This window comes from Anomaloglossus baeobatrachus, chromosome 2 (assembly GCF_048569485.1).
Source record: "Anomaloglossus baeobatrachus isolate aAnoBae1 chromosome 2, aAnoBae1.hap1, whole genome shotgun sequence".
Classification (NCBI taxonomy): Eukaryota; Metazoa; Chordata; class Amphibia; order Anura; family Aromobatidae; genus Anomaloglossus; species Anomaloglossus baeobatrachus.
Genome location: NC_134354.1, coordinates 113,910,393 through 113,937,147, shown reverse-complemented (window position 1 = coordinate 113,937,147; position 26,755 = coordinate 113,910,393). Strand labels below are relative to the sequence as shown.

The 26,755-nt window shown below is 46.3% G+C and overlaps 1 protein-coding gene across 1 annotated transcript in view; it reads right to left on the bottom strand.

Annotated features, from left to right (window-relative positions):
• Window positions 1–26,755, bottom strand: part of PITPNM3 (PITPNM family member 3) — a 729,687-nt gene that overhangs the window by 171,836 nt on the left and 531,096 nt on the right. The window lies entirely within an intron of this gene.

Sequence of the window (26,755 nt, the reverse complement as noted above, 5' to 3'; positions counted from 1 at the left end):
GCCGTGAATCACGGCACTTGGAGGGACATATGCGTTTTGAACACCTCAGTGAAAAAGTCTATGTTTTTCACTGACGTGTGAAACAGGCCTTGCTGGATCACCAGTTCTCTATATCAGATTTACTTGATCCTGACATATATAGCATTACAACTCTATTTTAACCTCTGGCTTTACAGTAGTTTTTGGAAAACTACAGCTTCCAGCCTGAGAGATGCAGTTTTGCGACAGATGAAGAGTTGCAGACATAACAAATAGGCATTTAATATATCATCTTACCAATTCTCTTAAGTATGGAAGCATATAATAGTATTTTTTTCAGTTGGATTTGTGCATTTGTGCATTATCCCATTGAATGCTGTATGTTTGGCAGAATTAATGCAGTAAGCATCTGAAGCATTAGGGCTCATTTACAATTATGTGTCATGTATAAATCCATATTAATTTTTATCTGAAAAATGTTAGTTCATAGAACTTGAAAAAAAAATCCCAATCTATTTTTTTTGTATATTTCTAGAAGACTTTAAAACTTTGAGGAATAATGTTCACTATCCCTTCCAGCATTGGAAGGTTTAGGGAAATGTATGATCGATTTTCCAAGAAGTGATTGCTCTTTCCATGTGTGTATAATACCCTCTTCTAATTGGTGTAATATTTCTTTCCCTAATCTTGCCATTCAGCACTCTCGGCATGCGGGCTATGCTTGTGCTTATTAAAGTGGCTTTAAGCCAGAGCGGTTTCAGAAATTCAGATATCCTCCAAAATAAATCACATTATTGTTATTAAACAAACAGATTATCGTGTAGGCAATGTGGGTGTTCTGTATTATTGCACAGTTATTGAGGGGCTGGGATTTATTCATTTTGCAGCAATGTGAAATTGTGCGCATTTCCTTACGTTATCCTTGACAGATGGGCAGAATAAACATTATAAAGACAAAGTAGAGTAGCCGCTCTTGTAATAAATTCTTATAGATACAAATTTCACACTTTATTCTTGTCATAAAGAAGAGCGTTATTGGAAGGAGCAGAGCCTTTAACACTAATGAAAGCGCTGTTGTTGAGGAAGAATAGAGCGTATTACCAAACAAGTTTTTGGTAATTCCCCAAAACAGCAGTTATGCAAATGTTTAATTAATCCCTTTAGAACATCTAAGAACAAAACCAGAGTTTAGAAATCTAGTATGTGTCGAGAAAGTGTGCCCGGCAAGAATACAAGATTATATTTCTTTATTTTTTGTAACAAATGCATTATTGATAAGATTTGTTTTTAGATACTCTGCGAACTTGTCAGGTCATAGCCCCCCAGCGTTCTTGCAGGGATGCCAACTAACTCACCGCCTTGGCTGGGTTGCTTCCTCCCCCGCTACACTGTGGCCGTCCTCATATGCTCCTGCTTCCTCCTCCTCCCTGGACCTGTGCACATAGTTCAGGTTTCTCGAGAGTGTGCTTAGGGCACATGTGTGCACACCGGCTCTTGACTTAAAGGGCCGACTTGGCATTCTCAGGAAATGACTTGCAGCCTATGGCTGAGAAGCACTATGTATTTAAGGCACCCTCCCATTAGGGGAGGTGCCTATGCACTGTCCTTAGTCAGTCTTCAGTCTGCTAGATAGTTAGTTGTCAGGTCCGAAACTCCTGTCCTGTTATCCCTGTGTCTATCACCTGTACCTTCCTTCCCATACCTATCTGTCCCTGCTGTGCCTACCATATTTGTCCATTTCTGTCTGCCTCATTCATCCTGACTGTACCTGCTATTACTTATGCCTGTACCAGTGTCCATAGCTGCCCTGGTGGTCAGCTGCCACAGTCCCGGTCACTGGCCTGGGAGTGGTACCTAGCGTCTGCCTCGCGGTATGGACTTAATTAAGCATCTCCTGCTAAAGTCTAAGCTTGGGGTCCCCCTTGGGATCCCCCGGTGATCCAGTAGGTCAACTAACCCTGCTCACTGCCCTTACACCAGCCATGAGCCTTACAAAAGTGTAGGAAGTGCGAGAGCACCATAAAGATCATGAGGCTTCTAAATATTCACCTTATAGATAGGGTTGTGTGAATCTCACTGAAATTCGATTGAATCCGATTGGTTCAATTCAGGTGGAGAGATTCAATTTGCAACAAAAAGAGATGAACATTTGCTTGAGTTGAATTGAATTTGCCTCATTTTTACAAAAATATTGAGTAAATCAAGCTAAATTTTTTGTAATTTATAATAACTTTGATGCAAATCAAATTTCCCTGACATATTCAAGCGATCTGCCAAATTCAAATCTCAGCAAATTCACTCAGCCTTAATATCAAACAGATTTTATCACACCAAGTCAAAGGTAGTGAGAATGGATCTATCAATGATAAGAAGACTGAGGAGCTAATACGAGTACTGGGCAGCAGTGGCTGTACAGGTGTGTATTGGGTCAAACAAAGTTTAGTATATTGGTGTATTGTTTGTTGTAACCCCTTCCCTGCCCTCAAAATCTATAATTAGAATCTAAATTTCGAGAAATTTCTAAGTGAAATTGATTCTTTTAGAATTGACTTTCATATCTCTTCCTGTATGTTTTCCAAGCTCTATTTTGGACTACATAGGTCAATAGGAGCCGGTAACAATAAAACAAATCCCAAGAAATGGCATTTCCAATAATAAACACCTGAAGGTAATTTTTACAGTGTTTCAGCAGATGTGGTGATGACTGATGACACTAATTGTTTTTATGGAATAGGATGATTTTTCTTGTGTTTCAAAGTACACAAGGCAGAAAACACACATATGGTAGATCCTTTAAATGAAAGAGGAACATGAACATTTTCAGGGCTTATATTGGTGATCTTGGGACCTCGTCTATTATCTATCTATCCAGGGTTGTACATATCTGTAACACTCACACCAACATCCTCAAACTCTCCTGCCCCCTCCCCCATCCTCACCTGCCTGGGTTTCCTGCGGCTGTGGTTCCATCTCTGTCCCATGTTGCTGTCTCCTAGGCTTTCGGCTTCTACCCGCAGGGCACACCCGTGACCCTTTTATGAAAGGCCCAGTGTCCTCCTAACCCAAAAGTGCCTCCCAGTTGGAAGGTTGCAGATCCTTAAGGCACCTCTGCCCTATGTGAGGTGCCTGGGCAATGAGTTTCTTACATTGCTAGTTGTCAGGTTCCTTAGTGCTACTTTGTGGTGTAGACTGCTGCTGACGTCTCTTTGAATTTCAGTGCTGTGCCAGTCTGCTGTGCTGCTGCCAATTCTATCCACACTAGCTGGCTATCACAATATCCGCCACCTCAAGTATCCATGTTGGCTAGTGCTGCCATTCCATCCAAACATCCATCCATTCATCCATCCAGCCATCCATCCCGGCCGGATGCACTACTCTGCCTGCTGCTGCCTTCTACCCAGAGACTATGCTGTGTTCATGGCACCGGCTGCCGAGGTACTGCTTATCTGCTGGGGCTGCTCTCTGCAGGCTGCTTACCGGTCCCTGGAGAAGACTTGGCGGTCGGGTCAGTTGGTTCCCCAAGGCAAATGAACTGCACCTTCAGTCCAGTGGACCCACTAAAACAGCCCTCACCCTGTAAGCATAACAATTGATGCAACCTGTGCAGCTGCACAGGGGCCCAACAGGTAAGGGGGACCATTCCCACCTCAAAAATAAGTGGAATTGTGCATTTTGATGAATTATTTTACTGAAAATGGCACATATAATATGTCTGCACAGGGACCTTTTCTGTCAGTGCCCGCAAGTCTATCTATCTATCTGGCTATCTGTCTGAGATGAGCAATCCGACTTGTGCTGCCCCAGTTTAGCATATGTTCCAGTCTTCTGTGGAAGCGGATCTTCACCTTTGTGCCTAGTATTCTTGGCCTGGTATTCAGGGTGCTGCTGGGGCTTAGTAGGCACCTTAACATCATGACATGCGTTGAGGGTGCCTATCGAAACATCACTGTTAAAAAAATCTACAATGAGATTCATTGGGGCTGTTGAGTGTGGGGTTATTTCAAAAACACACCATGCTCCTTATATACTGTACAACTTGAGCACCAAGGAAGTAGACAAACTCTAGTACCACCTATTGGAGGTAGCTATACCTATCCTAAAAGTCAAAAGTTACCCTTATATGACAAGGTTCGTTAAAGGGTCACTTTTGACTTTTAAGATTGCTACTTCCAATAGGTGGCACTAGAGTTCATCTACTTCCTCAGCAAAGAGACAATTTGCATGTTTTCCAGCGGAGCATTGAAGCGTAAAGTCTCCTCACCACTGGCATGCTGAAATGGTGTCAGTCTCCTATAATATATAGGGGAATAGCTTCCCCTTTAGACCCTGTCTTAGCCTCTCATACAGCCAGATCAGATCTCATACTTTGCACTGACAAGGACAACTATCCTGAAACGCCATGTCTGCAAATTGAGGTTCTGATCTGGCATAAATCCTAAGTCATATGACAAGGCTCATTAAAGGGTCACTTTTGACTGAAGAGACAATTTGCTGTATGAGAGAGGCACGGTTAAACTCCTCTATCAGCGTCTTATCTCTCAGAGAAGAGATAAAGAATGACATTTTGCCAAATCAATCTCTCCCCTAACAGTTGGAAGGACCTCATACACCTGATCAGACTGTTGGTCGATCGCTAATGTTTATGTGCGTCTTCAGGCTTTCTTGATTTCCACAATCTAACGTGAGAGGCATTGGTCAGTGCTGCCTTCTTTATTGAGATTTGAGTACAATTAATTTCCTTTGTAAATGACTATTCACACCTTTGGCACATATTTAGTGATTAGCACAGAGTGTATTTTCTTTTTCCAACAAGAAAAGTTTTGTAACCGCAGGTTTCATTCTGAAAATAACTGCATTTCGGAACTTGTATCACTGCACAATGATGATTTTTCAGAAGTTCCCAATAATGATGTGTTACCAGTGTCTGGCTGTAAATGGAATGGAACAGCTGGATTTCCGTACCATACAGACGCACTGCTGGCCTTCTCAACCTTTTCACACTGTCTTCAATGGAAAAAGGATGAATTGTAATGTTTATGTGGAGCTTTTGCTCGTGCAGTGCAAAACTCGAAGTGTGGAGTCAGTATAAAGTAACAAATGTTTTGTAAAAGCAATCCATGAAGAACAAATTTGGCTTAGTGGATACAATATCTTCTACTGGAAAGGTCCTTTTCTTGTCTTAGACAAACAGTAACACTATAGACAGCTATTTTAATTAAATGTAGTATTGTATTCGCGGTGTTAATAGAAGCGGTAATGAAACATGTCAGAGCAGTTTGTCATCTGTATATACAGTACATTTATATGGCAACATGCATATTTATCATTGCTGCTTAGCTACATCTCTTCAAGGACAGAGTAAACGTGAGAAACTAAACAATTATGCTCCCAAATTCACCTACAGACCTGCACATATGCTGCTGAAAAGGTGGTATCTGTGTGTATTATATAAAAATATCATCTATAACTAGAAAAAAACAATCTATGTTCCAATAAATAATTGTATATTTTCTTTACAGCATATTACACTTCCTATTAGAGTGTTTGCTCATGGTACATTTTACATGCGCTACATTAGACGACCTTTAACTTGCCATAAACTTGTAATTTTGGTACCGCTCATGGTACATTTTACATGCGCTACATTAGACGACCTTTAACTTGCCATAAACTTGTAATTTTGGTACCTGTTGTTAAATGGTGCTGTTCTTACTTTTTGTTCCTGGGTCACCCCATCATTTAGATATGGCAACCCCTTTCCTGTATGTAAATCTGGTCTTTTTTAACTATTTGATTTACTGTAGTCTTTAATAAGATGCCTACATAGTAGGGATAAGTGAACCCAAGATGTAAAGTTTGGGGTCCATACAAAACACCTTGTGTCTGGGTCTCAGACGTTAACATGGACATTTAACTGTATGTCTGGTTCCCATTCAAGATTGTCCTTTGAATAAAGCTTGTTGAAAGGCTGCAGAGCAGCCAATCAGCAAGTTTTGCTGGTGTGGGCAATTCTGACCCTATCACAGTCTTGTCAAGTGTTGACATGCCTCTGATTGGCTGGGATACCACTTGGCAAACATCCTGTATATCAATAATAAAAAAAAAATTGCCTGGTCTCCAGCCTACTTTTGATAACAAAGTGCGGGTAAAACAAATGGTTGCGGGCTGCAACCCCAGCGGTCGGCTTTACCTTGGATGGTTATCAAAAATAGAGGGGTTCCTGTTATGATCTGGTCACCGTGGATTATCACAAAAATCCCATCAGCAGAAAAACACAAGAGTTGTTGGAACCTGAGCTGACCGCAATCCCATATCTGTCAGACCCCACTAGAAGTAGCTGTAGAGCGTTCCTAAACGCACCTAGACGCCTCGTCACAGCCAGAGAAACTTACTACACCTCACAGATAGAAATGAGGAAACCTATCTTGCCTCAGAGAAGTCCCCAAAGGAATAGCAAGCCCCCAACATATAAACCCAACAGTGATGTAAGAAAACACAATACACAGATAGGAAATATAGATTAGCAAAGGCGAGGCCCAACTTTCTAGATAGAACAGGACAGGACAGATAACTGATTGCGGACAGCAAAAAACCTTGAAAAAAAAAATCTACTGATAATAAAAAATACTGAGACCACACGGACTCTCCCACACTATATCAGGTACTCTTGTAAATAATGGGAGAAACAAAATACCAAAAAAACCACAAGAAATACAAAAGTGCAAATAATGAAATAGAACAGGGAGAATCTCCCTTTTCTTGCAGTGGGACCTGCAGAGGGGGAACCCCAATGCTCATCAAAACAGAAAGACAATTCCTCTCCTGCAAGAAAACAGACTTTAAGCAAAATAAAAAGAAAAACAAACACCCTTAGGTGTGGATCAGGCAATAAAGCAAAGAATTTACAACTTATCTGGAATGGGACAGGGACAGGATAAATCGAAGGACAAATTCCAAGCCAATTCGGAGACTGAGGAACAATATCTATCATCAGTCCCAGCCAGCAGGCACTGCTCTTCTATATAACCAAGGCTGATATGCAATTGGGCTTCCCAAACTCCCAATTAACTCCCACACCTATTGAGTCACAGTCAGCTTCACCCCCAGTTCTGACCACCAGAGGGAGCTCCAAACCATCACCCCCTCGGATGACATTCACAACAGGTTCCCATGCCGTTTTTTTAAACTATTTAAATAAACAATTTTAAAATACGGTGTGTTCTCTGCCCTATTTTTGATAACCAGCCAAGGTAAAGCAGTCAGCTTGGGGCTGGTACTATCAGGATGGGAAGGTACATTGTTACTTGGTCATTCGCAGCCTGAACATAGCAGCCCGCAATTGACCCAGAAATAGCACATCCATTAGATGCACCAAATCTGGTGCTTTACCAGACTATTCCAGATTGCGGGTAATAACTAATGGGGTTGATGTCAGTTGTAAATTGATAACTGGCATCAAGCCCAGAGGTTAGTAATGGATGGAGATCCAAGAATAGGCCATCAATGTAAAACTAATAGACAACTCTTAACAACAGAGATTTCCATTCCTAAAGGCCGCTTTACACGCTGCGATATCGGTACCAATATCCCTAGCGTGCGTACCGCCCCATTGTTTGTGCGACACGGGCAAAACGCTGCCCGTGGTGCACAAAGTCGCGCGGACCCGTCACACATACTTACCTGCATAGCAACGTCGCTGTGACCGGCGAACTACCTCCTTTCTAAGGGGGCGGGTCTTTCGCCATCACAGCGGCGTCACTAAGCGACCGCCTAATAGAAGCGGAGGGGCGGAGATGAGCGGGACGTAACATCCTGCCCACCTCCTTCCTTCCGCATTGCTGGCGACTGCAGGTAAGGTGAGGTTCCTCGTTCCTGCGGTGTCACACATAGTGATGTGTGCTGCCGCAGGAACGACGAACTACATCGTCCAAGCATCAGCAACGATAATTGGGAAGAGGGGGGGATGTCACCGATGATCGATTTTGAACGTTTTTGCGATGATTCAAAATCGCTCATAGGTGTCACACACAACGACATCGCTAAAGCGGCCGGATGTGCTTCACAAATTCCGTGACCCCAACGAGATCGCTTTAGCGATGTCGTAGCGTGTAAAGCAGCCTTAACTCTGAGAGAACACCTGTGGGCTGTCATATGGATACCCTCCTGCAGTGTTTTCCCCTTGTTTATCTAAGAAACCACTAGAAGGGCATAACCCTAATACAGGAATGATATATGCATCATTTACAAAAAAAAGAGAATGGAAATGGGAAGAAGAAAGGAGAAGACATAGAGCACTATGTGTATCTTAGTACATGCTTTGCAATGTTTACATGACACCACTATACAGATTGTATATTTAATGCACTTTTATCAATTCACTTTCTGTTCGTGATGACTGACATAGCATGACACTAAAATCTCATTCACACAGAAGCCGCTTTCTTACTACTGAGAATATCATTGACCCTAAGGCTGGAGGAACGGAGCTGGCATCAGTGCATTAAGATCTAATTTTGGAATAGCATACGTGTCCTTGGGGATACGATGTGCATTCTCAGTGATATCAAAGTAATCACGCAAAGTAGAAGAGTGGCACAATGTACTACAATGAATACTAATTACGCCATGAAATGAATAGGATTTATATGACTAACTGAATCATGATAATGGATTATCCATACAAATTATAGTATTAAGTACATTAATCTAGATATTTACATTACAATGGTCCATTGAGTAGTCAGTCAGTCAGGATCATTTTCAGATATAAGAATGTTTAGATGTCATTAAGTGGTTAATTATTGCACTTACAAAATGACTCCCTAACTTTGTACCTGGGAGCAAAGTATCCAAACTCTTTTGAGTTACATATAAATATAAGAAGACATACAAAATCTTAAAACTTGTGCAGCTCCTCTTCCACCAGGCACATCCGATTGTCCAAGGTCAGTGTCACAGCTAGTAACTTTCATAGGAAGGAGGCATATGGTGCTTGTTGGTCTCTCAAAAAGCTGCATTCAACAATCAACTACTTCCACAGTCCCAGCCTTGTGTTGCAGAATACATTTGCTGTGTCTCTCAGGAATCACACTCAGTGCAGATCTTCAGGCTCTTTATTAGGTCAGCCATTACATCTCCCTCTGCTGTCTGCGCTCTGTCTGCAGTACCAGCGAGTTCCCACTTGCTTGTGGTGAACACATACAAGTAGTGAGACCCCTAGAGGCCCCTAGAGGCCATACAACATATTGCTACATCCTTTCTCTTTTAACTGGAAGAACAATTAAACATAATAAACACAAGTTATCTAACCAAGTAAGAGATAATTACAATATATACAGTTAGATATAATCCTTGAGGTGCGCAGGCTTTCTGATCATTCTGCCCGCCCTAGTAACATAAGAAGAGTCAATGTCCACCTCTGGTAGTTCTTCTGATTCTGGTAATATGCCTTCTGATATTGCCTATCTCTGGCTAGCATCCTCACCCTGATGGTCAGCAGGCACTGTTGGTACTTAGCTTGTACATGCTGCCTCATTGTCTTGGGTGTCAGGATACTGTTCAAAACTCCATGAATCATCTTGTTCTTGTGTTTTCCTCAGATATCTCCATTTCTCCTTAGGCTTCTTCCATCTTCTGTTACAATTTCGTAGGACCGAGGTCCTAGTTTCTGGACAACCTTTGCCTTTTGCCAGTGTTTGTTGTACTTGCTGCTTGGCTGCAGCCGTATGTTGTCATTCCTCTGGAGATCTGGCAGATCCTTTGCAGATTTATTGTAATAGAAAGATTCCCTGTCTTGATTTTTCTTTAGTTGAGCTTTGAGGTTTCCCACCAACTTTGGCTTTAACAGATGACTAGCGGTTGGTATGAGTGTCTTTGTACGCCTACTCATGAGCCACTGTGCTGGACTGCTGTCTATGCCTTGGGTGGGTGTGTTTCTATGATCCAGTATAGACAGATATACGTCAATACCTGCCTGTTTCGCTTTTTGCATGAGTCTTTTGGCCGTTTTTATTGCCGACTCTGCTTTGCCATTACTCTGCGGATATCTTGGCGAAGATGTCTGGTGTTCAAATTCCCATCTCTTGCTGAAGGTTTTGAACTCTTCTGAAGTAAACTGAGCAGATTTGCCAGAGAATACGATATCCGGAATGCCATACCTGGCAAAATGGGCCTTGAGTTTTTTAATCACTGTTCTCGCCCTTGTGTCCTGTAATAAATCAAACTCCCAAAATGTTAGACAAATAGTCCACTGGAATCAGATATTCTTTGTCATGCCATGTGAACACGTCTGTTCCAATTTTTGACCAAGGCCTCTGTGGAATTTCATGAGGTTTCAATGTCTCCTTTTGTTGCTTATCACTGCAGAATACACATATTTCACATTGTGCTGTATAGTTTTTAATGTGGTCATTCGTTCCTGGTGAATAAATAGATTCTCGTGCTCGCTATAGACATTCTTCCCTGCCTAAGTGAGAAGAGTGCAGTATTTCCAGTATGTCTCTTCTGAGAGCTTCTGGTATAACTCCTCTGTCTTGTTTAAAGATGATTCCTTGCAGCACTGACAGTTCATCTCTTATGTGGAAGAATGGAGAAACTTCCCTTGGCACATGTTGCTTGTACTTTGGCCAGCCCTGCAAGATGACAGTCTTTAAGATAATGGAGAATTTTATCCTTCTCTGTGTAAGTCTGTATTTGCTTCAACTTGTCTTTTGACACTGCCAGGGAGTCACACATATTGATGGATTCAATTTCATTTTCCTCATCATTTGTGACAGGTAGGTACGCTCTGCTTAGAGTATCTGCAATTAGTAAGTCTCTTCCTGGACAGTAACAGATGTCAAAATCATATTTCTGAAGTCGTAACAGCATGCGTTGTAGTCTCTTTGGGGCATTTAGTAGTGGTTTCTTTGTAATGCTCTCCAACAGTTTGTGATCCGACTGCACCATTACTCGTCGACCATAGATGTACTGGTGAAACTTCTCTGTTATGGGTCTGCTGGTCCGCGTCCTCCTTCTCCCTCTGGTTCTCTTCCATGGCGTTCTACTCGCCTGAGACATCCTTAGCGGCTGAGGCTAAGTCCTGAAATGGGGCTTCTGCGCATGCGTGAGTAGACAAGCTGTTTCTGCACTGTCAGCTTTGGCTCGTTCTGCGCATGCTCACCACGTGGCAGCCGCTGATTGGTTGCGTGTGACGTCACTGCTGACGCAGGATCACGTCACTATGATGCACTGGCTGCTGATTGGTCGCGGGTGACGTCACCGGCACCGCTGACGCGGGATCACGTAACTGTGATGCTCTGCTTGCTGATTGGCCGTGGGTGATGTCACCGCTGACGTTCTCGAATCTGATTGGCCGAGAGCCATCTTGTGGGAGATTCTTTATCTATAAAGAACCTTGCAGCAGGCTGTTCGGCACTTAGTCATTCTTGGTGCATGCATGCGGTAGCCGCCTCATGCGTGACCTCTCCTACTAGCTAGCCTATACTTACAGTCACAAGCCAGTGATCACCCGCTGGTTAAGTGCTCTCTACCTACTAGTGTATCGCTAGTGCCCACTTCCTTGCACCTTAGTGGAACCGGGCTTAGGCAGGGATCTTACTCACTGTGCTCTCAGGTGACTCTCTGGTTCTTCTGTGCGGCTAGCATAGAGAGCTCCCTAACTCCTTACCATATGGCAAGCACAAGGAGCTGAGGCATGGATTGTACATTGAGCCTAGGCAGTACGGATAGTACTGCTCGCACCTACACTTTAGGTACACGCTTCTTCCTCTATGAAGTTAATAGAGGTTAGCATCCAGGGAACTCCGTGACCTGTAATGGATTTCCTACCTGCATTCATACAGTGTGTGAATATTAACACACGTGTGACTATATATATTACTTTACCTCTGTGAGGCAACAGAGGTGCTACTTAGTGGACTACGGTTCATACACTTATTGTAGTTCCTGTGATTGGACATGAACTACAAGACCACCTCTAATATTATTTAGACACTCGCCATAAGCCTATTAGCATTCCCTCATTTACGTTTATGCTAATTCGGTAGTCGCTGTGAGTTAACAGGGAGTACCGCAGTTGGTCTTAGTGCCGCTGTGAGGTAACAGCGACAAGTACTGCTTTTGTGGTACAGATTTCCCTATACCTTCTGTTATCACCAGCAGCAGGTTTCCTCTGCACAGTGGATCCTAACTGCCTGATAGCTTGCATCCACCTTTTATTAGGCAGTTCCGTAAACCTTCTCCATCCCAAATACCACAGCCCTTACCTCAAATGCTTTTTTAATGGTAGATGTGAGACCGCTCAGCTATCGATACATCTTTTTCCCTGGTATCTGTGTCACTGGCCATGACTACGTACTGATCACCTCTTTGGATTAAAACTGAGAATGGTTTTGAATCCCAGAATTTTTTAAGTGATTTCACAATTTTTATTCCAAATGTTAAATGCATAAATGAGTAGAATTCTGCACAGAATGAAAAAGTTGTCGATCTGAAAATTTTGTAAACAACAATTGAACAGGATTTGAAAACACCAAATATCCTTTGTCGATGCCATCAAATCTTAGCTTAAAAAAGGCCTTATCCAGACGGCCGGAAATGATGTATGTGCTCTGTGATTTTTACGGAGAATTCGTACCTATTATGTGCCTTCACACATGTTTGTGATCTTTGCGGATTGAGTTGTCTGCAAAAACTCATGAGGACATGTCAATTTTTGATCCAAACCCCAGAGCACAATTACCCATGCAGGTCTATGGGTATGAGAAAGTCACTGATAGCACACGACTGAAATTTTTCAATTAAAGGGAACCTGATAGGTTATATAATTCCATTAACCTTCAAATAGAAAGTTAATAGCATTATGAAGGTGACTAGCCACAGTACTGAAGGTGCAGCATCTGGGAGAAAATTAACTTTATTCCTCCTGGGAGCCGCTGGCTTTTATTAATGCAGCCGCTTTGGTGCAATTTTGGTCATCACTCACTACATGATGTTCAGTGGCTGTAAGCATGCTGCAGCACTGACGGATGCCTCACTATGTATTAATACATTGCTGAGTGAGCTATCAGTCAAAGTAATAGGGTGCACTTATAGCTGCTGCCCACAGTGATCAATGATGGATGCCAGGACACCTGCATGTCTGAACACCTGTGTCTCCCAAGAGGAATAAAGTAAATTTTCTTCCAGATGCCACACTTTTAGTACACTGGCCTGGCACTTCCATAAAGTAATTAAAGGGAACAATCTGCACCGAGAACCATGAACAGTTTTGGATGCATTTTTCTAATCCCTGCCTAACTGTCCCTGTATTTGATAGCATAGATAAAAAGATCTTTAGAAAAAGTATTTTAAAGATCCTTTATAATATGCAAATGAGGCCAGCGACTAGTCATAAGGGCGTTACTTCCCTTGGCTAGTTGGCCCCAATAGCATGTAAGCACGCCCCTATGTGCCAAAAACCAGCGATGGCAGCAGAGATGATGCGACCATGCCTCTGACATTGCACATTCATTAGCATTTTAACATGCCCACAGGGAAGGGAACTAACACCCTTGTGACTAGTCCCTGGCCTCATTAACATATGATAAAAGATCTTTAGAAATAATTGTTCTAAAGATCTCTTTATCTATGCTAGTGTATACAGGGACGGTTAGGCAGGGATTAGCAATATGCACCCAGAACTGCTCATGGTTCTGGGTGCATATTGCACCTGACTGGTTCCCTTTAATCTGCAGATTAACTCTATATCCGAAGGTTAACTACGTTATCCGACCTGACAGGTTCAGTTTAATATATTTTTTTATACATGAAAATCACTGATGAAACACTAATTGTAAAAACTGTCAAACTGAATAAACACTGATGATATTGTATCAAAAATACTAGGATCGTTTTTTTGCATGCAAGAAATAACACTAAAGGCTGCTTTACACGCAGCGACATCACTAGCGATGTCGCTAGCGATAGCACCCGCCCCCGTCATTTGTGTGTCACGGACAAATCACTGCCCGTGGCGAACAATATCGCCGGTAAGCGTCACACATACTTACCTTCCTAACGAAGTCGCTGTGGCCGCCGAACAACCTCTTTTTTTAGGGGGCGGTTCGTTCGGCGTCACAGCGACGTCACTCAGTGGGCCACCAATTGAAGCGGAGGAGCGGAGAGCAGCCGCATTAACGTCACTCCCACCTCGTTGCCGGCTGTTGTTCGTTGTTCCCAAGGTGTCACACGTAGCGATGTGTGCTGCCTCAGGATCGACGAACAACCTGCGTCCTGAACGAGCAACGATATTTTGAAAATGAACAACATGTCAACAATCAATGATTTGGTGAGTATTTCTGATCATTAGCAGTTGCTCATAGGTGTCACATGCAACGACGTCACTAACGAGGCCGGATGTGCGTAACGAATTCCGTGACCCCAGCGATATCTCGTTAGCGATGTCGCTGCATGTAACGGGGCCTTTAGGTATGAATGAGGCCCATTTTGAAATGTTTCTTTTTTCATCATCTGTATGCCTGTTTTGTTTCATTCTTTGTCAATTCTTTGCATCCTTTTTGTGGCATTTGTTTCATATTTTAGAGGCCAAATTCAGATTTTCATGTTCAAAGTTGCAAAAAACAGATGCCATATGGATGGATTTCATATATCAATTTTTTAATACACCCAATGAGTTTTTCGTCAGTGTGTTAATTTTTACCTTCAGTTTTTCATCACTTTTTCTTTTACGAAAAAACAAACAGATGGAGGTTTCATAGCTTCTCCAAACAAACTGCTGGTGAAAAATGGTGAAAAATTGTGCTGTTCTAGTTTTTTACTGGACCCATACACTTGAATGGGTGAGTAAGATTATTTCTTTTTGGTGGATACTCGGTCCTCCAAAAAATCTGGATGTGAACAGCCTATAGACTATTATAGGTACATGTTAAAAATACAGACAGAATATGTAAGTGAAACATGGATGTCTGATTGAGGCTAATCTACTAAAGCATGTGTAGTACTCACGGGGCAAGGGGTTAACTGTTACTCGTCACTGGGCCGGTGATGTCAGGTCTGGGGATGCCACGGGAGGCCCTGCCCGGCTTTGTGGCCCTGAGGCGTACAATAAAAAGGGAGGAATGAATGGAGGATAAGATGATGGGGATAGTTTGTCTCGTGACCCCACCTGTAATACGCGGTCAGGGATTAGTCGCCGCTGCGGGTGATGTCCTCCGGGGCTGATTGTGTCGCTGCAAAGATGGCACTGCTCCCCACAGGTGGAGCGGGCCCTGGGGAAGATGATGATGGTTGTAGTGATGGCGGGCGCCGAAGCGCGGGCAACGGTATCGGCAATAAGAGGCAGAGTCAGCTGCTGCAGTTCCAGGTCTTTTTACTCACTGTCCTTTGGTTTCCGGGGTCACCGGTCTCTGCCGTGATGGGCTCCAGCCGATCCCGGATAAGTTAGAGGTAGCTACCGGTATTTGAAAGTGTTCTCTCCCAAGGGATGTCCCTCCAGAAGTGAGGCTCCGGCTCCGTGAAGAAAAAGAAGAAGAGTGGTGTCGTGCTGCCAGAACTGAAGTCCCGACTTGACTGAAGTTTGTATAAGAGTTGCTTCTACTTCTACCCCAAGTGGTGCCCGCCCCCCAGGTGGTTTTCCTAGTGACCGGGAAAGTCCCATGCATCAGTGACTCGCCCACCCCAGGGCTAGGGGACACCCGGTGCCGGGCCGGACTAGTCCGGTGGTAGTCAGTGGTGGCTGGGCCCGGCTCCGTGGCCCTGGTGGGTGTCAGTTGAATATGTGGCTGATGAGTTGAAGTTAATGTTCGTGACGCCACCTGTGGTATGCGGCTATTAAGCCGCCGCTGCTATGGGAGAACTCCGGGGTGATGTTATGGCAGCTATGATGTTACGGCTCCCCACAGGTGGAGCGATGCCCCGGGATACAGTTGGTGCCCGTGAAAGTCTATGGTGTTGTGTGGCTAACACGGTGCAGGGCCGACAGGCGAGGAAAGAACCAGGCACAAACAACAGTCTCTTTACCTTCTCCTCTTTTACTCTGGGAACAGTCCAGTCCTGGGAGACCGTTACAGATGGTGATGGGGATCCGGTCGGCCTGGAAGTACTTGGGATGATCTTTCTGGCCAGCTGAGTATGAGGCCTACTCCTGTACTTTGCTTTGTGATGATAGGACCCTGCTTCTCTGAATCCAGCAATGGCCCTCTTTGCTGCTGGGACCGATGGCACGTCCCTTCTTTCTGTAGGTGGCTGCGCAGACCCTCTCTCTGGTGCTTCTCCGCTGGAGTCCACACCGGGCCCTGATGCTGCAGCTGTACCTTGGATGTTTCTGGGCCAGGGGCTTGCAGCTCTCCTGCCCTTCGGACTCGGCTACCAGGGGCGGATTTTATACCCTGGCAACCACAGACTCCGATGTCTGAGTCTCTCTCTGCTGCCTCTCAGCTATTCCTGCTTCTCTGGGCCAAGCTGCTCCAGCTCTAGGCCCCAGATTCACAGGACAGCTCACTCTGCGTCTGTTCACTTCCACTACTCCCTACAGACTGGCTGCACTTCCTCCCTCTGGTCAGGTAGAGGAAGGCTCCCTGGAATCCCAGGTTCAGAGCTCCCCCTGCTGGCCGGAGGGAGAACGGTGTTGGGTGTTAAACCTGCTGGCCAATGGATCTCCCAATTACCTCCAGGCTCAGCATTAACCCTTTGGGAGGGCAATGCTGCTGTGGCGACCAGGTCCTAGGGCGCCACACTCCCCCTTAGTTAAATTCAGTACTCCCGGACTGTGGAAACAAAACATAACATGTCATACATTTCATCCCAATATGGGAGGCACATTATTTTTAACGTTACAACTTCAGACAGTACTATAAGAGTCCAGTGTGGCTCCCTGCCGGGTGTCCATTACACCGCTCCATGGGGGACCCGCCGCGATCAAACCCCCAACGTAGGCTCTGGGCGTGCGTCAGAGCATTGATGACCCCACTCTATGCACGCCGGACGGGTTTTTCTTCAGGGGTGTTGAGCACACTGGTGCTAACTATAAACAATTTAGGTGTTGGCCACCCATAGTCCAGTGGCCCAATTGTCCATTTTCGCAATCACAAAAAAAAACATTTTGTACACGACATTACAGACTTTTCACATAACTATTTACATTCTAATAAATACTCTTTCTTTATATAGTTGATTCCCTATACCTTAGAGGGGGTTGTCCCCGAGTGCTGCGTTGAGACCTGCGTAGCTCTGGTGTTTGTCCCTGACTACTTAGTGTGTCTCCTATCTCAGCACTACCGGTAGGCCTAACCCCAATAGGTATGCATGATGATTGCCTATGTGGTCTAGGAGTCGCCAAGGGTATGACAGGTTCACCACTGACAGGGGGTTGATCCTCCTGTTCCACTGCTGGCGTGTCACCGTGTGTCGGGGCGGACGGTTCTTTGGGTGGATCCGGAACCTGTTCTGTTTCTGGCTCGACCAACTGTGGGAACGTCAGGACCGGTACCACTACGGCACCATTTATGCGGGTCCAAGTCTTGGGGAATTTGCCGAGGATCGTTTGTATCATCTCTTCCCCTTCTTCTCGAACTTCCTCCACTTCCCTTTGAACTTTGCACCGCTCAGGGCACGTCTTCAGGCGGTCTCTGGATATTGCTTGACAAGTCTTGCCTTCGTCCTTGCTTATGAGGCACACCTTACTGTTGTCAAAGTTGGAGGGGATAATGGTGTAGGGCTCGTTCTCCCACTGATCATCCAATTTATGCGTCCTCCGCTTCTTCTTGAGGACTTGTTCTCCAGGTGCTAAGGGAGTTGCTGGGGCCGTTTGATTGTACTGCTGCTCTTGTCTTGTTCTGGCTTGAGACAGGCTCCTCTCTACGCATTCCTGGACCTTACGGTACTGCTGCTGCCGTTCTGTATCCCAATCCTCTATTTCTTGAACCGCCTCAGGCGACACAGTCCCCATCTCAAAGTCTACAGGCAACCTGCCAGGTCTGGCTCGCATCAGGTAAGCGGGGCTGCAGTTGGTCGAATTTACTGGGATATGGTTGTACAGGTCGACCAGATCTGGCAGCTTCTCTGGCCATTGGTTCCTTTCTTCCAGAGGTAGAGTCTTCAGCATATCAATAACCACATGGTTCATTTTCTCGCACAGTCCATTGGTTTGGGGGTGGTACGGTGTTGTTCTGATTTTCTTACAACCGTACATGTTACAAAACTCTTGGAACACCTCCGCCTCGAACGCAGGGCCTTGATCGGTCAGTACCCTTTCCGGATAACCGTGAGGCCGGCAAAAGGATGCCTGGAACGCTTTAGCTGCTGTTCTGGCTGTCTGGTCCTTCACAGGCACTACTACCAGGAAACGAGAGTAATGGTCCACAATTGTGAGGGCGTACACATAGCCTGACCGGCTTGGTGTTAACTTCACGTGGTCCAGGGCCACCAACTCCAGGGGCTGCTTCGTAACAATTGGCTGTAGGGGAGACCTTTGGCTGGCATCATCCTTCCGCCTCAGGTTACACGGGCCACAGTCTCGGCACCACTTCTCGATCACCTTTCTCATGTGCACCCAATAGAACCGATCACGGAGTAGGGCCTCCAACTTCTTCCACCCAAAGTGGCCTGCGTTATCATGATAAGCTGCTAGGACCATTGGAGCATCCCTCTGCGGAACCACGATCTGCCAGACAAGTTCATTTGTTCGCCAGTTGACGTGTCTCTTGCAGAGCTTGCCTTGGTAGGTGAACAGTCGTCCCCTCTCTTTCCACAACTGCTGGGCTTCTTCTGGAGCATCTGGACCAAGATGAGTCTCAGCTTGTGCTAGCTTTTCTTTGACCAATCGCACCGCCGGGTCACCGTTCTGTGTCTCTTCCCAATTATGGTGGAGTAATGGGTTAACCGGGACCTCGTGTTGGCTCGAGCGCTTCACTCCCACAGCATGCTCACACTGGGAAACGCCCTGATGATGGAAAGCCGGTAACTCTATCTCTTCGAGTTCATCCAGGTCTTCTCCAGATTCGGGTAAGTGAGGCATTCTGGACAGCGCATCAGCATTGTTATTCTTCTTGCCAGCCCGGTACTTGATGGTAAAGTCAAAGTTAGACAGCCGGGCCATCCATCGCTGTTCCAACGCCCCTAACTTGGCTGTTGCCAGGTGTGTCAACGGATTGTTGTCCGTGAAGATGGTGAACTTGGCCGACGCCAGATAGTGTTTGAAGCGTTCAGTCACTGCCCAAACAATAGCGAGGAACTCCAGCTTGAAGGAACTGTAATTTTCTGGATTCCTTTCTGTGGGCCGAAGCTTCCTACTGGCGTACGCTATCACCTTCTCCCTGCCTCCCTGCACCTGGGACAAAACGGCTCCCAGGCCCACGTTGCTGGCGTCTGTATACAGTACAAACGGCTGGCTGTAGTCAGGGTAGGCCAGAATTTCTTCTCCCGTGAGAGCCCCTTTCAGCTGGACAAAGGAGGTTTCTAGTTGGCTGCTCCATTCAAATGGAGGGCTCTGCTTCTTAGCCTGCTTTGGCTGGCCCACCAGGAGATCTTGAAGGGGCGCTGCTATCTTGGTGAAACCATCAATGAACCTTCGGTAGTAGCCCACCAGCCCAAGGAACTGCCGCACCTCCTTTACCGTGGTGGGTCTTGGCCAGTCCTTGATTACGGTGACTTTCTCCGGATCAGGTGCCACACCTTCTGCGCTGACCACATGACCCAGGTACTGTACCTTTGGCTTCAAGAGGTGACATTTGGACGGCTTGATCTTCAGGCCATATTTTGACAAAGACTCGAACACTTCTGCTAAGTGCTTCAGGTGGTCTTCATAAGTCTTGGAGTAGACTATGACGTCATCCAGGTACAACAGCACGGTTTCGAAGTTGTGGTGGCCCAAGCAGCACTCCATCAACCGTTGGAATGTCCCTGGGGCGTTGCAGAGCCCGAATGGCATGCAGTTGAACTCGCAGAGGCCCATCGGCGTCGTGAATGCAGTCTTCTCCTTGTCCGCCTCTGCCACGGGAACCTGCCAATACCCACTGGTGAGATCCAAGGTGGAGAAATAGTTAGCTGACTTTAAGGCTGTTAGTGACTCCTCTATTCTGGGTAGGGGATAAGCATCTTTATGTGTAATGCGGTTAATTTGCCTGTAATCTACACACATTCTCATTGTACCATCCTTTTTCTTTACGAGCACTAGTGGAGCTGCCCAGGGGCTACAACTATCTCTGATAACCCCAGCCTCCTTCATTTCCCGTAACATTTCTTTGGCACGCTGATACTGTGCGGGGGGTACAGGGCGGTATCTCTCTTTAACGGGAGGATGATCACCCGTGGGGATTTGATGTTTAACCCCTTTCACCTGCCCAAAATCTAGGGGGTGTTTGCTGAAGACCCGCTCGTACTCCTGTACCACCCGGTAAACCCCATTCTTTTGGTGTGAGGGGGTGGAGTCGGTGCCCACATGTAAGTTTTGGCACCAGTCTTCCAGCTGCCCCTTGGAGCCCTTGTCTTCCGCCTGGTCGGACGGGATCAAGGGTTCCACTGCTTTGATGGTGTTGTTGCTGACAGTGTACAGTTTTGCTACAGTGGCGTACCGGGGCAATTTGGCTTCCTCCTCCCCACAATTCAGGACACGGATGGGCACTCTCCCCTTGCGGACGTCTGCTACCCCTCTGGCTATCAGGACTCCAGGCCTACTGTCTGAATACACCGGTTCTACCAAGGCATGGTAATCCTGACCCTTGAGGCCTATTGCTGCCCGACACCATATCAACATTTCACTTCTTGGGGGTATTGCAATGGGTAGGGGGTCACTTACCCTCACACTGCCAATTTCTCCTCCGGCCAGCTCCACCTGCTGCCTCCTCATCAGGGCTCTGATCTCCCTCTGTAGGGCACGCTGCTGCCCGGAGCTGGCAGTTTCAGACGCCTGCTGCAACAAAATTATCACTTCGGCAATACAATTTTCTATCACATTTGTACCAATGGTTACCAGCGGGTCAGATTCTTTGCGATCAATATCTACAATTATCATCCCCTGACATGGCAATTCCACCCGCCCCACTTTAATGGTTACTTCTTTATACCCAATTTGAGGTAAGGGCTGACCATTACTGGCCACAATTGTTAAATCATCATCTGGGCCATGGTCAATGTCTGAATCAGCCCAATATCTTTTGTACAGTTTATAGGGGATGGTCGTTACCTGGGACCCAGTATCCAGGAGGGCATTCAAAGGGATCCCATCCAGCACAATAGGAAGGACCGGTCGTCCTCCCACATACTTGCTGCGGCTGGGGGTTGAGCCGGGCTTCCTTACACCTGGGGGTCGGCTCCTGGCCCCAGGCTCGGCCCATTTAAAGGACAGTATCGTGCAATGTGGCCCGCCTGGCTGCAGCGGCGGCAGATCGGTTGTCCCGTTGAATCATACCGGTCTGTGTCTCTGCCTCGGGTCGGCGGAACCCTCCTCTGTCGCATCCATGGGACGTCATCTGGGCTGGAGGCCAACTCGATTTTTGCAGGCGATGGGGTCACTTGTAGGGACTGCACGATCTTGGCAAGGGCAGCTACAGTCTTGGTCAGCTCCTGGAACTGCTGTCTGAGCTCTGCAGTGGGATCCTTATCCAGGGACTGCGCCTCAGCCCCTGCAGTGGCTCGTGTTGCAGGCACCACCCCTGGGTACGTGATAGCAAGAGGCCGGAGGGGCACTGGGTCATTCGGTGTAGATTCTCTCAGTACCCGGATGGCCTGGTCCTTAAACTTTGCAAAGTCCAGAGCAGGGTTCTGCAGGACCATGATACGCAGCTGGGTCCTGTGGGCATCTGACAGGAGCCCCTCTATGAACTGCTCAGTTAGGAGTTTGTGTTCTTCACGTACACTCTCTGGGTCCACTTGTTTAACCGCTTTCAGGGCCTCCTGCAGGTTTAAGGCATAGTCCCTTATGCTGTCTGTGGGCCGCTGCTTGCACCCAAAGAATCTCATCTTTATCTCTGCTGCGGTGCGGGTGTCAAAAGTACTCTTTAGCTTGGCCAGTATCTGGGTTACTGTCCCTTTATCTGTATCAGGCCAGGACTTCACTTCACGCTGGGCTGCGCCGGCTAGCTGTCCCATTAATATGCCCACCTTCTGGCTCTCAGTCAGCGGATACACCCGGAATAAGCTGTGCAGGCTTTCTCTGAAGTCGCTCAAGGTATGGGACTCCCCGGAATACTGCGGCAGCCATTCTGCTCCCGGTATGTACGGCATGGTGATCGGCATTACCGGCGCTACAGCGGGGGCTGGGGCGACGGCGACAGGGATCGCTTCGGCGGGCGCTGCGGCGTCTCGGGCTATGGCAGCCACCTGCCATCCCTCTGCGTCGGACATCTTCCTCCCCCTTAGTGAACCTTACCAGGCTCCGTTCACTTTTCAAATTTCCTTCCGGGTCGCGCGGGGTTAACAGCGCTCTGCTCTGATGGCGCGCTCCCTTCGCGCTCTTTGTCAGGCACGCCCCCCTTCTTCCTGCGCTCAGTGAGGATAATGGCGGCGGCAGTTTTCAAACAGTGAAACACGCAGTAATACAGTCTTTAAAGCGCAATTATTCAGGCGCACAGTACCCGGTGGAACCGGGCACGAAATCCTGTTCGTGACGCCAAAAGTTGACTCGCCCACCCCAGGGCTAGGGGACACCCGGTGCCGGGCCGGACTAGTCCGGTGGTAGTCAGTGGTGGCTGGGCCCGGCTCCGTGGCCCTGGTGGGTGTCAGTTGAATATGTGGCTGATGAGTTGAAGTTAATGTTCGTGACGCCACCTGTGGTATGCGGCTATTAAGCCGCCGCTGCTATGGGAGAACTCCGGGGTGATGTTATGGCAGCTATGATGTTACGGCTCCCCACAGGTGGAGCGATGCCCCGGGATACAGTTGGTGCCCGTGAAAGTCTATGGTGTTGTGTGGCTAACACGGTGCAGGGCCGACAGGCGAGGAAAGAACCAGGCACAAACAACAGTCTCTTTACCTTCTCCTCTTTTACTCTGGGAACAGTCCAGTCCTGGGAGACCGTTACAGATGGTGATGGGGATCCGGTCGGCCTGGAAGTACTTGGGATGATCTTTCTGGCCAGCTGAGTATGAGGCCTACTCCTGTACTTTGCTTTGTGATGATAGGACCCTGCTTCTCTGAATCCAGCAATGGCCCTCTTTGCTGCTGGGACCGATGGCACGTCCCTTCTTTCTGTAGGTGGCTGCGCAGACCCTCTCTCTGGTGCTTCTCCGCTGGAGTCCACACCGGGCCCTGATGCTGCAGCTGTACCTTGGATGTTTCTGGGCCAGGGGCTTGCAGCTCTCCTGCCCTTCGGACTCGGCTACCAGGGGCGGATTTTATACCCTGGCAACCACAGACTCCGATGTCTGAGTCTCTCTCTGCTGCCTCTCAGCTATTCCTGCTTCTCTGGGCCAAGCTGCTCCAGCTCTAGGCCCCAGATTCACAGGACAGCTCACTCTGCGTCTGTTCACTTCCACTACTCCCTACAGACTGGCTGCACTTCCTCCCTCTGGTCAGGTAGAGGAAGGCTCCCTGGAATCCCAGGTTCAGAGCTCCCCCTGCTGGCCGGAGGGAGAACGGTGTTGGGTGTTAAACCTGCTGGCCAATGGATCTCCCAATTACCTCCAGGCTCAGCATTAACCCTTTGGGAGGGCAATGCTGCTGTGGCGACCAGGTCCTAGGGCGCCACATCAGGATGGCCACCCCCTTGTCTACCCTAGTCCAATCCCCAGTGAGAAGGTACCTAAGCTGTATGTAAGGTGAAATGTGGAAACACCAGTGATTAACCCCTTCCTTACCCGAGATGAATACTGCACCTTAAGTGAGGTGCAGTACCCTGTGGCGACTGAAGCCGCAGGGGCGCCACACATGTATGGGTAAATAATGTTTCCAAATGATTTGACCTACAATATTTTCTTGCTCAAGTTGTAGGAGCCAAAATTTAATTGGTCGTATTTACTGTATGGAAGCAATTGCGCTAATTTTTGTTAAAGTAATGAATTCTGAATGACAAATGTATTAATCATTCAGACATGTGTTTTATGATAATTTAAAAGTGATGGGAAAATATGGTGTAATTTGCAAAGTGGTGTGCCAATAATAATATACTGTATATTCCCCAGCCTCTAACTGCGGTTCTGAGCACTAAAATAAGAAAACAGGCCCATCTTTGAACTAAGTCTGACTACTTATAGAAGCACTGCCAATACTTTTTTTTATTAGCGTTGCCTGTGTAAACATATGGGTTATGTAGCGTTAGTGTGTGACTATACTCACCAATCTGCGTCTTCTCCAGTTTACAGTACAGCTTGGTTCCTCTTCTCACTTCTATTCCGACTTCCAATTCACACTGGGGTTTATGTGTAATTCAGAAGTTGCTTTTACAGTGTAAGCCTAAGGAGCATCAGAACATTAGACCTTAAATTCTAAAATCAGCTCCTTGGTCACACATGAATCCCAGAGTGATTTGGAATCAGAAGAGGACTGGAGCCGTGCTAGAAACTGGGAAAGGCAGCGATCGGTGTGGATATTAACACTACACTACATACAAATTTACACAGATTTAGGTAATAGAAAAATTATTGTAAGTGCAACTTTAATAAGTGGAATTTACATTTTTGATTCTCATTTGTTTTTAAAAAAAATCTACCGTATATTTTTTTATTGTAGTATAATGTGAAAATGCATAGGAGTGTAAAACATTGTCAGACTCCATCATTAGCTTTTAGGTTTTGTAACAATCTCAAAGTTTTTCGCATTCCTTTGAATTATGATCATTAAAGTTGACGGCAGTGATGTTTATTTTATTTCATACATAGACAGATGGTAAACCTAATTAGAGATGAGCAGCTTGTATCTCGTTGTCAGATCTAGGATTTAGTCAATGATATAAACAGAGTGGACTGGGTTTATATAAGGATGAATTGACCTCAGCAGAAATTATTTACCCAAAATATGTCTGTCAGCTGCATCTATATCAATATGTTATAGTAAAATATGCATATACTATAGGTTGTAGGACTGTCTATGGTTGACTGGTTTTCTACAGAATATTTCAACAAAACACAGTAACTGTCATAAACTATCACGAGTCTTACATTATGATTCCCAGACTGCTCCTACACAAATAATTCTGGTGCTACCATTGGGTCTCTGTTCACTTTTCTGTTGTGGTCTTGTGCCATCTACCTAACTTATTTCTGCTGCCAATGACTGGCCTCAGCACTCTCGTACCTTCCAACTCATCATAACAGTTAAGGTCAATTAGGATTACCAAAGTTCTTTATATTTGCCAAATGCCAGAATAATGAGAGAGAGAGGATGTTTTAAGGCAGTTTTATTACTTTCTGCAAAGTCAAAAGTTTACATACACTAAGGCGGGCTTTGCACGTTGCGACATCGCAAGCCGATGCTGCGATGTCGCACACGATAGTCCCCGCCCCCGTCGCAGGTACGATATCTTGTGATAGCTGGCGTAGCGAAAATTATCGCTACGTCAACTTCACATGCACTTACCTGCCCTGCGACCGTCGCTCTGGCCGGCGACCCGCCTCCTTTCTAAGGGGGCGGGTCGTGCGGCGTCATAGCGTCGTCACACGGCAGGCGGCCAATAGCGGCGGAGGGGTGGAGATGAGCAGGATGTAAACATCCCGCCCACCTCCTTCCTTCCGTAGAGCCGCCGGCGGCAGGTAAGGTGAAGTTCCTCGCTCCTGCGGCATAACACACAGCGATGTGTGCTGCTGCAGGAACGAGGAACAGCATCGTACCTGTCGCGGCAGCATAATTATGGAAAAGTCTGAGCCTGCAACGATGATGCGATAACGACGCTTTTGCACTCGTTAATCGTATCATCTAGAATTTACACACAACGATGTCGAAAGTGACGCCGGATGTGCGTCACTTTCGATTTGACCCCACCGACATTGCACGTGCGATGTTGCAAAGCCGCCCTAAGAGTACTATGCCTTTAAACAATATGGGACAGCCCATATGGTGATGTCATGTCTTTTGAAGCTTCTGATAAGTTTATTGACAACATCTGAGTTAATTAGAGACACACCTGTGGATGAATTTGAATGCACACCTAAAACACACTACTTCTTTCTGTAGCATCATGGGAAAGTCAAAATAACTCAGCCAAGATCTCAGGAAGAGAATTGTGGACTTGTGCAAGTCTGGATCATCCTTGTATGGAATTTCCAGATACCTGAAGTTGGCTTTTTTATCTGTACAAACAATAATATGCATGTACAAACAAGATGGGAATGTCCAGCCATCATACCAGAGATGAACGTGCTTTGGTCAGGCATTTACATATCAACCGAAGAACCAAAGCAGAAGACCTTGTGAAGATGCTGATGGAAGCTGGTAAGATTGTGTCATTACATTTGGAGGAAAAATCTAGAAGCTTTGAAGACCAAGAACACCATCCAAACTGTGAAACATAGGGCTGGCAGCATCATGTTGTGGGATTGTTTTGCTGCAGGAGGGACTGGTGCACTTCACAAAATAGATGGTATCATGAGGAAAGAAGATTATGTGGCAATAATGAAGCAACATCTCAAGATATCAGCCAGGAACTTAAAGCTTAGCTGGAAATGAGTCTTCCAAATGGACAATGACCCAAAGCATACTGCCAAATTGGTTACAAAGTGGCTTAAGAATAACAAAGTCAATGTTTTGGAGTGGCCATCACAAAGTCCTGATCTCAATCCTATTGAAAATTTATGGGCAAAGCTGAAAAGGCCGGTGCGAGCAAGGCGACCTACAAACATGGCTCAGT